Genomic DNA, 13,116 nt, shown 5'->3' on the forward strand with positions numbered 1-13,116 from the left:
GCCCGCTCTGCCTGCTCCGCCATGGCTGCCCGCTCTGCCTGCTCCGCCATGGCTCCTTGCTCTGCCTGTTCCGCTTCACGGGCCTGGCCCTCCGTCCCTCCCCCAGTTCCGCCTCCACTCCACCACCCTCCTGGACTTGTTGGGTTTTGTGTGTGTTTGTTTGGGCGTCTGGAGCCGCCCTTAGAGGGGGGGATATGTAATGTGGGGTTTGGGTTTTGTTTTGTTGTTCATGTTTTCATGTCTTTTATTTTGTAGTTTAGTCATGCTCCCTGTTTGTGTCATGCTTCCCTTGCCCTCATGTATTCATGCCATTGGTTCTCTTGTTCATTGTGTCATGTTCTGATTGGTTGTCTAGGTCATGTGTCTTGTTTCCCATTGGTTTGTTCTTGTCATGTGACCCTCATTGTCTGCTATAAGTAGCCCTCATGTTGCCATTGTCTTTGGTCGTGTATTGATGTTGTAACCCGCTGTCGGTGAGTCTAGTCTGTTCATGCCTCGTCAAGTCTTTTCATGCCTAGCCAAGTCTGTTCAAGCCTGTTCAAGCCTGTTCATGTCAAGTCAAGTCTCGGATTATTGTTTGGATGTTTGGATCACCTGTAAATAAACTGCACTTGGGTTCTGCAAGGTCTCAAGTTAATATGGCAACCCGTCAAGCTGGGCTCTCTCTCATAAACACTTCCCATGAATGCAGTCATGCATCATTTCACTCTTTACTGTGAATCATTTGTAAGAGCAAAATGGAGCACCAAACCCTGGAAGATGTCACATTTTCTGAGAATATGTGCCATTGTGCCTGTTAATCATTTTAGCTGAGATTGTTACTTATTCCTGTCTGTTTAGCTGACTGTGTCATCTTGCGCTCAGCAGAGTCACTGACCGGGCCTCACATCTGCAGAAGGAATTCCATGACTGGTGTGAATGTGGCGGCAGAGAGGTGCAACGTGTGTTTGAGACTGGGTGTTTTGGAGTTTTGGAGGTAAATAAAGGTTGTGGGAAGGACAGACTCCATGACTCAGGAAAAGAAGAAAGGAGGCATCCTTCCACCTGATGGAGGGTGGGGATGGATGATCGTGGCTGGCTGCTTTGTGGTAACTGTTTGCACCAGAGCTGTTACGAGGTAAGATTTTTGGAGGGTGTATGCTGTTATTCATACCTGTGTAGAACTAGTTTAAAGCAAACTTTATTGATAGGTGGGGTTTTTCAGCTATAGCAGTTTAACTTGATGTTCAGTACCTTAAGAATATTGTCTCCTTACAATGTCAGGGTTTGTTTCTCGAATGGGTTTAACCTGTTAAATAGTACATACTTTTGTTTAGCACAGTACATGAGGCACAACTATATTTAGTTCTTTCCACGCTGAGAATTACCTAGAATGAGTCACTGGTTCACAAAGTGACAAGAGCTATCTGGTGTTTCTGCAGCAGCCTTTGAGGTCAGGTTACATTTGACCGACTTGTAAACAACTTTCAGGTCTTCACACATGGATATAGATAACACAGTGTTGTTGATGTTGTTTTTTCTTTTTTACATCTAATGGCCAGCAACTCTTAGGTGTTTTAAATCCTTTGGTTATGTTAACACACTTGTGACATTTTTCTGTAATATGTTTAAAGAGTTAAAGTCCTTCCTTTTATACTGCTTTGAACAAGCTGTTCTGTTTAGCAGTATTTTGTCTTTCTCCTCAGGCAAGGAACGTCCTGAACTGACCACGCTGTATAATAATTTTATTGTTCAACTGAAATGTACATTGGCTGACATGGAAAGGTGTGAAATGCAAGAACCTGAAGAACAGGTCTGCAAATCCACTAATGATGTAGGTAGGATGAAATTGCAAGCAGGCTGGCGAGAACAAACGGGTTTGTGACCTCTCACCTCTTAAACAAGGACTCTTTTGACCATTTCTTAAGTCCTGTTGAGATAAGTGGTAATAATCAACCAGAGAGGTACCAGATGATGAAACTCTTTTAGAGCTTAAAGGGCAGCCAGTGGTCTTCGGATAAAAATATATGTCTTTTTAACCTCTTCTTTATCTTATGGATATTCTCTTCTTTCCCCTTCAAAGCTCTTATCATCCACATATGTGCGTGTTATTCAAGTTCTAGAGTAAGACTTTACCCTTTGAGACTGCAACTTTGCTGACTGGGTTTTTTCACTGTCTGTGGAACGGTTGACTGAAGCACATCTCCTTCTTTGATGGCTGATGGCCAGACACGTCTGTCTCAGTGGCGGAAGACGTGAGAGTTGCTGGCTGTCATACCCACACTGAGTGCTCTGACCCGAATGACCTGCATGGTGATCTAGTTTTGTTTGTTCAGGTGCAGAACAGGCACTCCAGAGACTTGTGCCTCATTACCCCGTCTCAGCCTTTCATATCTAGACACCCACGATCTGCACGGCTGTTCGTTGTTACTGGCTGTGAATGGCACTGGACTATAAAATGTGTTGTTAGTTTGAAGTGGCACAATATTATCCTTCAAAGACCACAACTTGTGTTGTGTGGGTTTTGTCTGATCAGAGTTGTCTTTTTCTCTTTTTCAGATGCATCTCCATATTCTTCGTTGAGTTTCAGATGCACTTTGCAAGAGATTACTCTGGGACAGCATGGATTCATTCATTAGTGGACTGCACAACCGTGCTGTGTGGTATGTAATAATCATATTGGACACTGAAGTCATTCGACATTAGTATATCACAGTCATCATTATTGGCCCAGTCTGAAGTAGGGATTCCATCAGCAGAATTCAGTTACGAATTCTCTTTTCTAGATTGGTCACACAGTTGGTTTAGACAGAGTTTTTGTCCATCTGAGACCATGCTGTTGCATAAGACACTAAGAAAGACCTGCAGCCTGTGGGAGGCTGAAAACTTTCTCTTGAAGTCAGCAACACACACCGTACATCTTGAGAGGACACGTCAGTGTCGCAAGCTTGACCCAAAAAAACAGGCCTGTTTGCTTTCCTTACACCCAGTACTGTCTGCTGTTGACAGTACAGCACTCTTAAGAATTACATTGCTAAGGAAAGGCCATCTTTAGGCAGCTGACTAGTAAACAAAAGACATAAGAAATGCTGTTATTTAAAGTTTTCCGATAGTGTGTTTGGCTGACATGTTTTCTGTCATCACATGGCTGATATGTTTCTGGGGCTGTGTAGGAGTCTGTAGAGGCACATAGTTGTATTTCATGTAATACTGTATGATGTCAAGTAGTAAGAGAGTGGCTCATTAGCGGAATAATCACAATATAGACGATTACCAAGTAAAGCATTTCCATCCCATGTGTTCAATATCACAAAATCGTCACTTCTGAGGAAACTGATGCAAAATAATAATGGAAGTTGTTGCGACTGTGACTCTTTTATTAAATTAAAACATGTTGAATATTTCATTTAATGAACTGTGTAATGTAATATTAAAAAATTAGTGGCCATCTAAAACACAGACAAAACAATCTGACGATATTATGTTTGCTTAGTGGTTGGATGAATGTCACTTGACGTTTTTGATGTGCATATGAATTCATTTCAGAAATGTGTTTTTGTTGAAGCTTATTCCTTCTTACTGAATAAAAGATCCACCTAAAGCGAATGTGTATGCTTACATTTTTATGCACCTTTTGGAAATTGTATTCCTATCTTGTTGTTTCCATCCAGCATTTTTATGCAATATCTACACATTTTCTCAGAAATCAATTTTTTATATACATTTTGGAACACAAGTCAAATGTGCTCAGCAAGCCTCCATTTATTGGATCAAAAATAAAGTAATATTGTAAAATACTATTACAATGTAAAATAACGTTTTCTATTTTTTAATACATTTTACAATTTTATTCCTGTTATGGCAAAGCTGAATTTTCACCAGCCCAAGCCCGGATTGAGAACACATAGGGCCCCAGGGCTACAGCAAACCCAAAGGCCCCTTCATAGTATCCTATCATAGTTCCACAATGTTTTCCACCACAGGAATTAGTTTTAAACAAATCTCAAACACAGAGATACAATGAGTATGTATACTAAATATTCCAGGCTACAACACATTACAAGCATAAATGCATTTACACCAGATATATATAAATATATAAGCAAACAGGTTTCCAGAAACAGCAACAACTTTTGAGCATATGACTCTTTACTTTAAATAGGCTAGTTTTATTATTAGAACATCTTCTTTCTGGCCCTAGAAGAGAAGAATATCAGGGCTTGACTTAGGCTAAAATTCACGATAGCCTCGTGGGTCAACATACAGCACTATTGTGCTTCGGGCGTCCTGAGTTCGAGTCCCAGCTTGTGGACCTTTCCCAGTCCCATCTCTCTCCCACTTCGCTTCCTGTCAACTAACTGTCCTATCAAAATGAAGGCAATGCCAAAAAAAAAAATCTGCCCATCTGGCAACACAATCCAACATAAATGTTTTGCTGGGGTTAGGGCAATTGGAATAAATACATTGTTTATAAATAAATAAAAGTTGGAAACAAATAATAATTCATATTTTTGAATATACTGCAAAGTCATTTAACACTTAATTATTAATATTCCATTAATAATTAACAATTAATATTCCATTATATTGCAGGCTCTTAATTATTGAATTAAAAATGTATTAGAACTATTAAAATCTCCTTGGTAGATGCCTTAATTGAACGCTACTGTAATTCTTGAATCCAGAGTTAAGCTTAGTATTAGTAAGATCATGAATCAGCCAAATACTCCTCGTTATTGTAGTTTTTTATTAACTACAATAAAAACATCTTTATATGCAAGTAGCCAATAATAATGACATTAATAATAAATACCATAATGCCATATTTCTACAGTGTTTGTGACTGGAAAGAGTGGTGCTGTGTGGATTATAATGCTTGTATTTACAGTTTTGTACAGTTACCTTGACACTTCAGTTTACATCCTCAAAGCTATTCTATCTGGCTTCAGCTAGTTTTACCACAGAGCCTTTACTGTTCACATATAATGTTGTAAGTGTTGTGTGTCGAAGTTAAATGGATCAAGCGCTGGTTATCACTTCAACAGAGCGGCGAAAGCATCAGACTAACTCCCACCTAGCCCTTATGTTAATCCGGCCCTTGCCATTATTTCAGTCTTTAGTTTGACATGATCCTTCAGAAATCATTCTAATATGCTGGTTTGGTGCTCATGAAACATTTCTTATAATCAATTTTGAAAACAGCTGATTAATATTTTTGTGGAAACCATAAAACATTTTTTCAGAATTGTTTGATGAATAGAAAGTTCACAAGAACAGAACATTTATTTAAAATAGAAATCTTTTGTAACTATGTAAAACTGTCATTTTTGATCAATTTAATTGAATCCTTGCTGAATACAAGTATCAATTTAAATTTTTTTTAAAAAGGCCCTAAATTGTTTGTATAGTAGTGTACATGGATGGAAACCCAGCTTACAGTAAATATTATTTAAATATTTACTCTATATAATAAAAATAGTTTTGTTTTTTATGATTTTTTTCTTAACATATTATTCAATATGATTTGCACAATGTTTATTCACATTACTTTTTGCAGCTCCACTCGGAAGACTGATCGGGAATCGGTTGTCATGCCGTGTAGCTGTAATACTAGGAGGATTCCTGTCCTCCATAGGTTTAGTCCTCAGCTCCTTCACCACCAGTCTGGAATATCTTTACCTTACCCTGGGAGTGTTAACTGGTAAGAGCCCTAAGAACAAAACACTGACCTATAGACCCATATTCTGTACTTTGTATGTAGTGGTTTTATTTTATATTCTTCTTTTTTTTTTGTTTTTTATGATTTTTTCTTAACATATTATTCAATATGATTTGCACAATGTTTATTCATATTACTTTTTGCAGCTCCACTCGGAAGACTGATCGGGAATGGGTTGTCATGCCGTGTAGCTGTAATACTAGGAGGATTCCTGTCCTCCATAGGTTTAGTCTTCAGCTCCTTCACCACCAGTCTGGAATATCTTTACCTTACCCTGGGAGTGTTAACTGGTAAGAGCCCTAAGAACAAAACACTGACCTATAGACCCATATTCTGTACTTTGTATGTAGTGGTTTTATTTTATATTCTTCTTTTTTAGGGCTTGGCTTTGCCCTTTGCTACACTCCTGCTATTGCCATGGTCGGTATCTATTTCTGTGAGAGGAAGGCTTTGGCCTATGGCATTGCCATGTCTGGGAGTGGCATCGGGACCTTCATCCTTGCCCCAGTAGTGCAGCTGCTAATCGAACACTACTCGTGGCGGGGGGCCCTCCTTATTTTAGGAGACTTTGTGTCTAACCTGTGTGTATGTGGAGCTCTGTTACGGCCCATCATTCTAAAAGAAAAGGAGGCCTGTCCACTTCCAGTGGACTCCGAGTGCGAGTATGGTGTTAAGCCACCCACGGTGAACAGCGTTCCTACAGGGAAGGCTGTGGGAGATAAATTAGAAGTAGATGCTAAACAACGTTGTTTTCAGTCCATGCAGGAATACCACTTTTTGCTCATGCCTGACTTCCTGGTGCTGGCAGGCTCCTTCCTGTTGCTGGCCAGTGGGTGCAGTCTGCCGTTTGTGTACCTAGTACCATATGCGCTGGATGTAGGTGTCGGTCATCAGCATGCTGCCTTCCTGATGTCAATGCTTGGGGTCATTGACATCATTGGCAACATCACATTTGGCTGGCTCACTGACAGGAGGTATGTTGTTTTGTCCTGTGTTAGTATTGCATTACAGTCAAAAACAGAAATAGGTCATTTATTGACTGAGCCACATGTCGTTTCTTTTCTTAAGATCTGATTATCAATTTTTCTTAGCACAGATTTAGTTTTTCAATAAAAAGCTGTGTCAATGACATGACAATAATTTTATCTAGATCTTAATACACATGCAATGACTTTTGCATGAATTTTCTGATTAACATTTTATTATTATTTTTATTTATAAACATTTTTTGTCAAAAAATGGCATGGTGATAAAACTGTCCTGATATCATGAATTCATTAAAAGAACATTTGAAAATTGAAGAAAATAATATTAATGACAAATAAATAATGATTAAAATGTGTATACTCCCATTGTCACAAGTGCAGAAGGAGAAGACTCAGATGTAACGTCAACAACAAAGTCTTTATTCACAGGTATTTTAGAGAAGCAGCGTGGTAAACAGGTGAGTATATAATTAAATGAATATAGATTGTTCTTAGCTTGAGCATAAATAGTTCTTTGTTGCAGGTACTGGCGGGTGTGCGGTGAAGGCTTAGTGAAAACTAGAAATGAAGACTAACTGAAGACAGGTAAGTATCTAAGGCAGTAGCCAGGTAAGTCCTCATACGTGGAGAGACGAGACCAGACAAGGAAAAAGTGGAGAGTAATTGCTCTTATTCAGGGCTTGATGAGATCATCTATGACTAGTGTGGTGATGGCTAACTGAGTGCAGGTGTTGACCAGAAGGGATTCTGGGAAATGTAGTTCCCAGTGGACTGGGCTGGTGACTGAGGATAGTGAATGGACTGGTGTCTGGGGATTGTGACAGTACTCCCCCTCCCAGAAGGTGCGACCTCGCACGAATACAGGTCCAACTGGGGAGTAGAGGGAGGATGAAACCAGGATAATTTGAGCCAGGGCGGAGCCAGCTGAGCAGGAAGCCAACAAGGCAGAGCAGAAGTACTGTAACTGAAGATCCCCACAGTGGAGCAGATGCCCACCAGAGCAGTGTAGACTAAGGATCCCCATGGTGGAGAAGAATTACCACCAGAGCAACATAGATGGAACTGAAGATCTCCAAGGTGGAGCAGGTGACCACCACAGTAGTGTAGATGAGCTTAAAGAACACCACGGTGGAGCAGACAACCACCACAGCAGTGTAGATGGTGCTGAAGACCTCCAAGGTTGAGCAGATGACTACCCGAGTAATGTAGATGGGCTTAAAGAACACCACAGCAGAGTAGATGACCACCAGGGCAGATGTGGAGGGACTGAAATATAAAGCACAGAGAGGTTAGCAATGGCCTCAGGGGCCATCTCCGAGCAGGATGTCTGGCTTGAGATCATCTGGAGAGCCGGCTGACTTGGGACCATCTGGAGGGCTGGTTGACTTGGGGCCGTCTGGAGGGCCGGTTGAGAGACAGGCATCTGGAGGGCCGGCTGAGGGACGGGGGTCTGGAGGGCCGGCTGAGGGACAGGCATCTGGAGGGCTGGTCTTGACAGACAGGAGATAGGAGAACAGAAGATTCCATTGGCCGCTGTGGCTGGGACACAGAAGACAGGCAAACAGGAGATTTCATTTGCCACCATGGTCAGGACATTGAAGACAGGCAAACAAAAATTCGAAAAAAATAAAAAATTCCATCGGCCACCGGGACACAGAAGACAGAAGAAGAGAAGATTCCATCGGCCGCCTTGGCCAGGATACAGGAAAACAGGAGATTCTGTCGGCAGCCACAGCCACTTGTGGGTAACCAAGTAACCCAAGGTTGCCTTCTTGGGTCGCCGACTGACAGACCGAAAAACTCAAGAACGACCTCAATGGTCATATCAGGACAAACAGGCAATTTGGGAACTAACACCTCCACTTTGCTACGAGTGGTAGGGGAGTGTGCGGCCCAAACACAGTATGTCTACTGCCATAATAGGGAGAATAATCAGTGACAGAAGGGACTCTGAATCCTCCAGGCTGGGAACAATCTGATTGGGTACTGACCTATGGGCTATGACCACAGGAGACTCAGGTCTAGCACTCATGATTGCTGGAGATTCTGACTTGGTTGCCCTGTTAATTGAGGTTTCTGGTGGTTGAAAGTTTACTAGGCTGAGCTCTGGGATGAGAGCAGTCACTGGGCTGTGCTCGGGGACAAGAGTGGGCACAGGGCTGAGCTCAGGGACCAGAGCAGGCATAGAACTAGGGATAAGGACTGGGGCCATCACTGTACTCTGGTCAGGGGCTCTGGAGTGGGTTTATGGTCTGGAAGGAATTCTCGTATGGACTCAAGGACTGGACTTGGTGAGTTATTACAAAGGCACGAGCAGGCTCCGATGCCAATTCAGGGGTTAGAGTGGGCTCCCAAGTAGATTTAGATTTAGAGTAATGGTCTTGACACTGACGTCTGGGGCCAGAATGGGCTCGATTCAGATCACTGAGACTGGAGCAGACTCGTTACTGAACTCCAGAAATGGTGCCATCTTTGTACTGTGCTCATTGGTTGGAGCTGATGCTGGAGCGGACTCAGGGGCTGGAGCAGACACTAGAGCGGACTCTGGAGAGCATTCTGTAGCGGACTCTTTACTGACTTTGAGGGCTGAAGCGGACTTGTGGCTGAACTCCAGGAATAGAGCTATCTCTGTACTGTGCTCCTTGGCTGGAGGTGACACTGGAGTGGACTCAGGGGCTGGAGCCAACACTGGAGCAGACTCAGGGTCAGGGGTTGGAGCCGCTGAGAACCATCTCTTCTTTCTCAGCCTCCTTCTATGGTCTGAGGTTGACTGGCATCTTAGCCTGAGCTTGGGGGATTGTACAGTCTCCGAAACAGATATGTGGCCTGGAGCAGACATATGAAAGGCCATGAAATAGGCAAGGGTATACTTTTTAGAAGTGGACAGACCTAGCATGACTGAACTGGGTTTCCTGGCCCTTTGAACAGATATGATAGGAAGATCCCTCAGTTTAGAATTCAGATTGACAGGGGCTGCTTTCTCTGAGCTGTCCTGCTCCACCACACTGACCATATATGGGGAGCCACATAGCCACAGCACAATATCTAAATACCATTCAAGTGTGACGCCAAAATCTCCCACTGGTATCCATGTAGAGAGTCTTATCTAGTCCACTCCAAAACAAAACCATCGGGACTCTGTCATCCCATGATGTTAAATGACAATACTGCATGAATTCCTCCACATATCCTTCTATACTGCTGCCATTTTGGTAAATGGAACACAGAATATTCTCTGTGGTGACTGCCGCTGAAATCATGGTTGCGGGTCTGGTCTTCTGTCACAAGTACAGAAGGAGAGAACATAATGTCAACAACAAAGTCTTTTTTCACAGGTACTGAAGCAGCAAACATGTGAGTATATAATTAAATGAAGATGGATTGTTCTTAGCTTGAGCATGAACAGTTTTTTTTTTTTTTGCAGGTGTTGGCGGGTGTGTGGTGAAGGCTTAGTGAAGAGTGGAACTGAAGACTGACTGAAGTACTACCGGTAAGTAGTGATGTGACGTTCGGCACCGAGGCTTCGAAGCTTGTATCAAAAAAATTCAACATCTCACAGTGAAGCACTGTACCGGAGCTTGATACGTTTTGCCATAACCATGTGACCTGTGACGTCTGAAGCTTAGTTTTGGCAGACAACCACGTGACTGCTTCATATTCTGATTCAAATAACACGAACCCACTGTGCAGGTTTAAGTGTCATTCACTTCTTTGATAAGAATAAATCATAATACGAATAAATATTTACGTGTAGTTTTGTGCATGTTCAGTTTGTGTTAATCCCCACTTCACAAACACTTCAACTGACCATTCCACAATAATCTTCATTCATTTTGATCATGTATGATGCTTATTTTTTCATACATTTATTCACAGACTCATTTATACATACGTTGTATAAGTACAATGACATTTTTATTTTTTATTGCCTTGTATTGTTTTCATAGCACAAATTTATTATATGAAACGGTCCAAAAATATCTGGGTCATCTGGGACACTAAGGCACCTTTTTTTTACGTTTGACCACAAGATGACATTAGTGTGCAACATGTTGAAAAGCTTCGAGTAACAAACCATTTTACCATACAGTTGAGGGGAAAGCCTCGGTGCATCGCAAAGCTTCATTTCACCATCACTATCGGTAAGTATCCAAGGAAGTAGCCAGTCCTCATACGTGGAGAGACGAGACCAGACAAGGAAGAAGTGGAGAGTAACTGCTCTTATACAGGGCTTGATGACATCATCTGTGGCAGGTGTGGTAATGGCTGACTGAGTGCAGGTGTTGACCAGAAGGGATGCTGGGAAATGTAGTTCCCAGTGGACTGGGCTGGTGACTGAGGATAGTGAATGGACTGGTGACTATGATCGAGGATAGTGAATGGCTTCATTTCACCATCACTATCGGTAAGTATCCAAGGAAGTAGCCAGTCCTCATACGTGGAGAGACGAGACCAGACAAGGAAGAAGTGGAGAGTAACTGCTCTTATACAGGGCTTGATGACATCATCTGTGGCAGGTGTGGTAATGGCTGACTGAGTGCAGGTGTTGACCAGAAGGGATGCTGGGAAATGTAGTTCCCAGTGGACTGGGCTGGTGACTGTGATAGAGGATAGTGAATAGACTGGTGACTGGGGATTGTGACACCCATGTATTCAAAGTGTACGGAAAATATGGTGATATGTTTTACACATTTAGAGTCATTAAATTGAAGCCATTTAAAAAAAAAAGTTTTATAAAACGTATGAAATGGACATGAAGACAAAGAATACATTTTTAATACCTTTGAACATGTTTTTAGATTTATCATTGACCCAGCTGTCAGTTTAGAGTTGAGAAAACAAAACAAAAATTGTTGATTCTGATCATGCTGACTAACACTTTCTGTATCTCTCCCAGATGTCTGAAGAAGTACAGGAATATATGCTACATGTTTGCTGTGGGAATGGAGGGACTATGCTGTCTTTTTATCCCCCTCTTACACACATTTGTCTTGCTGGTACCATTCTCTGTGCTCTATGGGTACTTTGATGGCGCCTATGTTGCCCTCATTCCTGTGGTAACGTCAGATGTTGTAGGGACAACATACCTCTCTTCAGCTCTTGGGGTTGTGTACTTCCTCCACGCTGTTCCCTATCTGATCAGCCCACCCATTGGAGGTAAGAGCCTCAAATTATTTATATACACATTAATTTGTCACTGTGATGAGTTGTTATTATATTCTGTGGTAATCAACACCATGCCCTTGATGCAGTACATAAAAAATAGGTAAAAAATTACCTGGAGTGTTCTTTAAAGACAAGAAGAAGAAAAAAGAGGAAAAAAAAAACCTTAACCACAATTGTCACTTTGTAATGATGTGCCCTGTTAAAATAGCCTGATAAGTGGTTAACTATTAATGTACAGAGACACATTAACCATCCAAACTGCTCTCATTTCACTACATTAAAAGAGTTATTTTCTTGGAAGGATAAAGGTTATTAAAAAAAAAAAAAGCTATGAGGTAATCATGTAACTTTTTTGTTTTTACATAGGTTGGTTGGTAGACACCACAGGGACTTACACGCCAACATTCTTTCTGAGTGGGTTTGCCCTGATCTCCAGTTCTCTTCTGCTGTTCTCAGTTGCTGTCATTCGTCATTGTCAGAGAAACCAAAAGAACAGCCTGAGCAAAGACCCAAAATTGGTGTCATGTGAAGACAAACAAGTACACTATTATACTTCTAAAAAAAAAAGACTTGATGATAATTATACCAGCCACTTCATAGCGTTGGGATAGCACTTTGAATTTTTTTTCATTTGTCTAGTTATTTGTTTAATCAAATTTTGTTTACAAATGTTTAATTGATAGAGGAGTTGTATGTGTATAAAAATTCTCGAGCCTTTTATTGACTTTCTGTTCGACAAAAAATTTCTCATCTACACTAGCAATCTTTAAAAACACACACATCAAGACTTACATTGTATATATTTTTGTATATATTTTCTCTATCGATCTCTCAAATTTCATAGTAATGTGTAAGCAGTCAGTGAGTTTTCTATGAAGGTAGAATGACGTCAAAAAGATTTGCATACACAGGGTAAGAGTTGTGGAAGTGTACATAAGACTGTAAGCGTAAATTAAATTTGCATGCGCAAGAGAAGCTTTGTAAAGGTGTACATCGCGTTTCAAGCGCAAGAAAAAAATATTTGCAGCATTTTACTGTTACTCGTAAGTGTAATTCATGTATTGTGAAACTGCAGCTTCATGCTAACGCAAAATAAATATGATCTGCATGCTTCTGACTTCCATTTTTCCGCGCTTACACTTTTGGCACGTTTTTTTCGCCAAAAGACGGTCAAAAGCACTGCAAGCCTGTGAACAGTGATTTGCAAGCGAAAACAACAGTTTAAAGAACTGCAAAACGGATTGACTGCATAGAACCAATCTGTAT

General features: G+C 41.3%; 1 pseudogene; it reads left to right on the forward strand.

The window, feature by feature from the left end:
* Positions 1–986: 986 nt before the first annotated feature.
* On the forward strand, positions 987–12,497 carry LOC107683713 (monocarboxylate transporter 12-B-like; annotated as a pseudogene).
* The last annotated feature ends 619 nt before the right edge of the window (positions 12,498–13,116 follow it).

This window comes from Sinocyclocheilus anshuiensis, unplaced genomic scaffold (genome assembly GCF_001515605.1).
Source record: "Sinocyclocheilus anshuiensis isolate Anshui unplaced genomic scaffold, SAMN03320099.WGS_v1.1 scaffold3082, whole genome shotgun sequence".
In the NCBI taxonomy this organism is placed as follows: Eukaryota; Metazoa; Chordata; class Actinopteri; order Cypriniformes; family Cyprinidae; genus Sinocyclocheilus; species Sinocyclocheilus anshuiensis.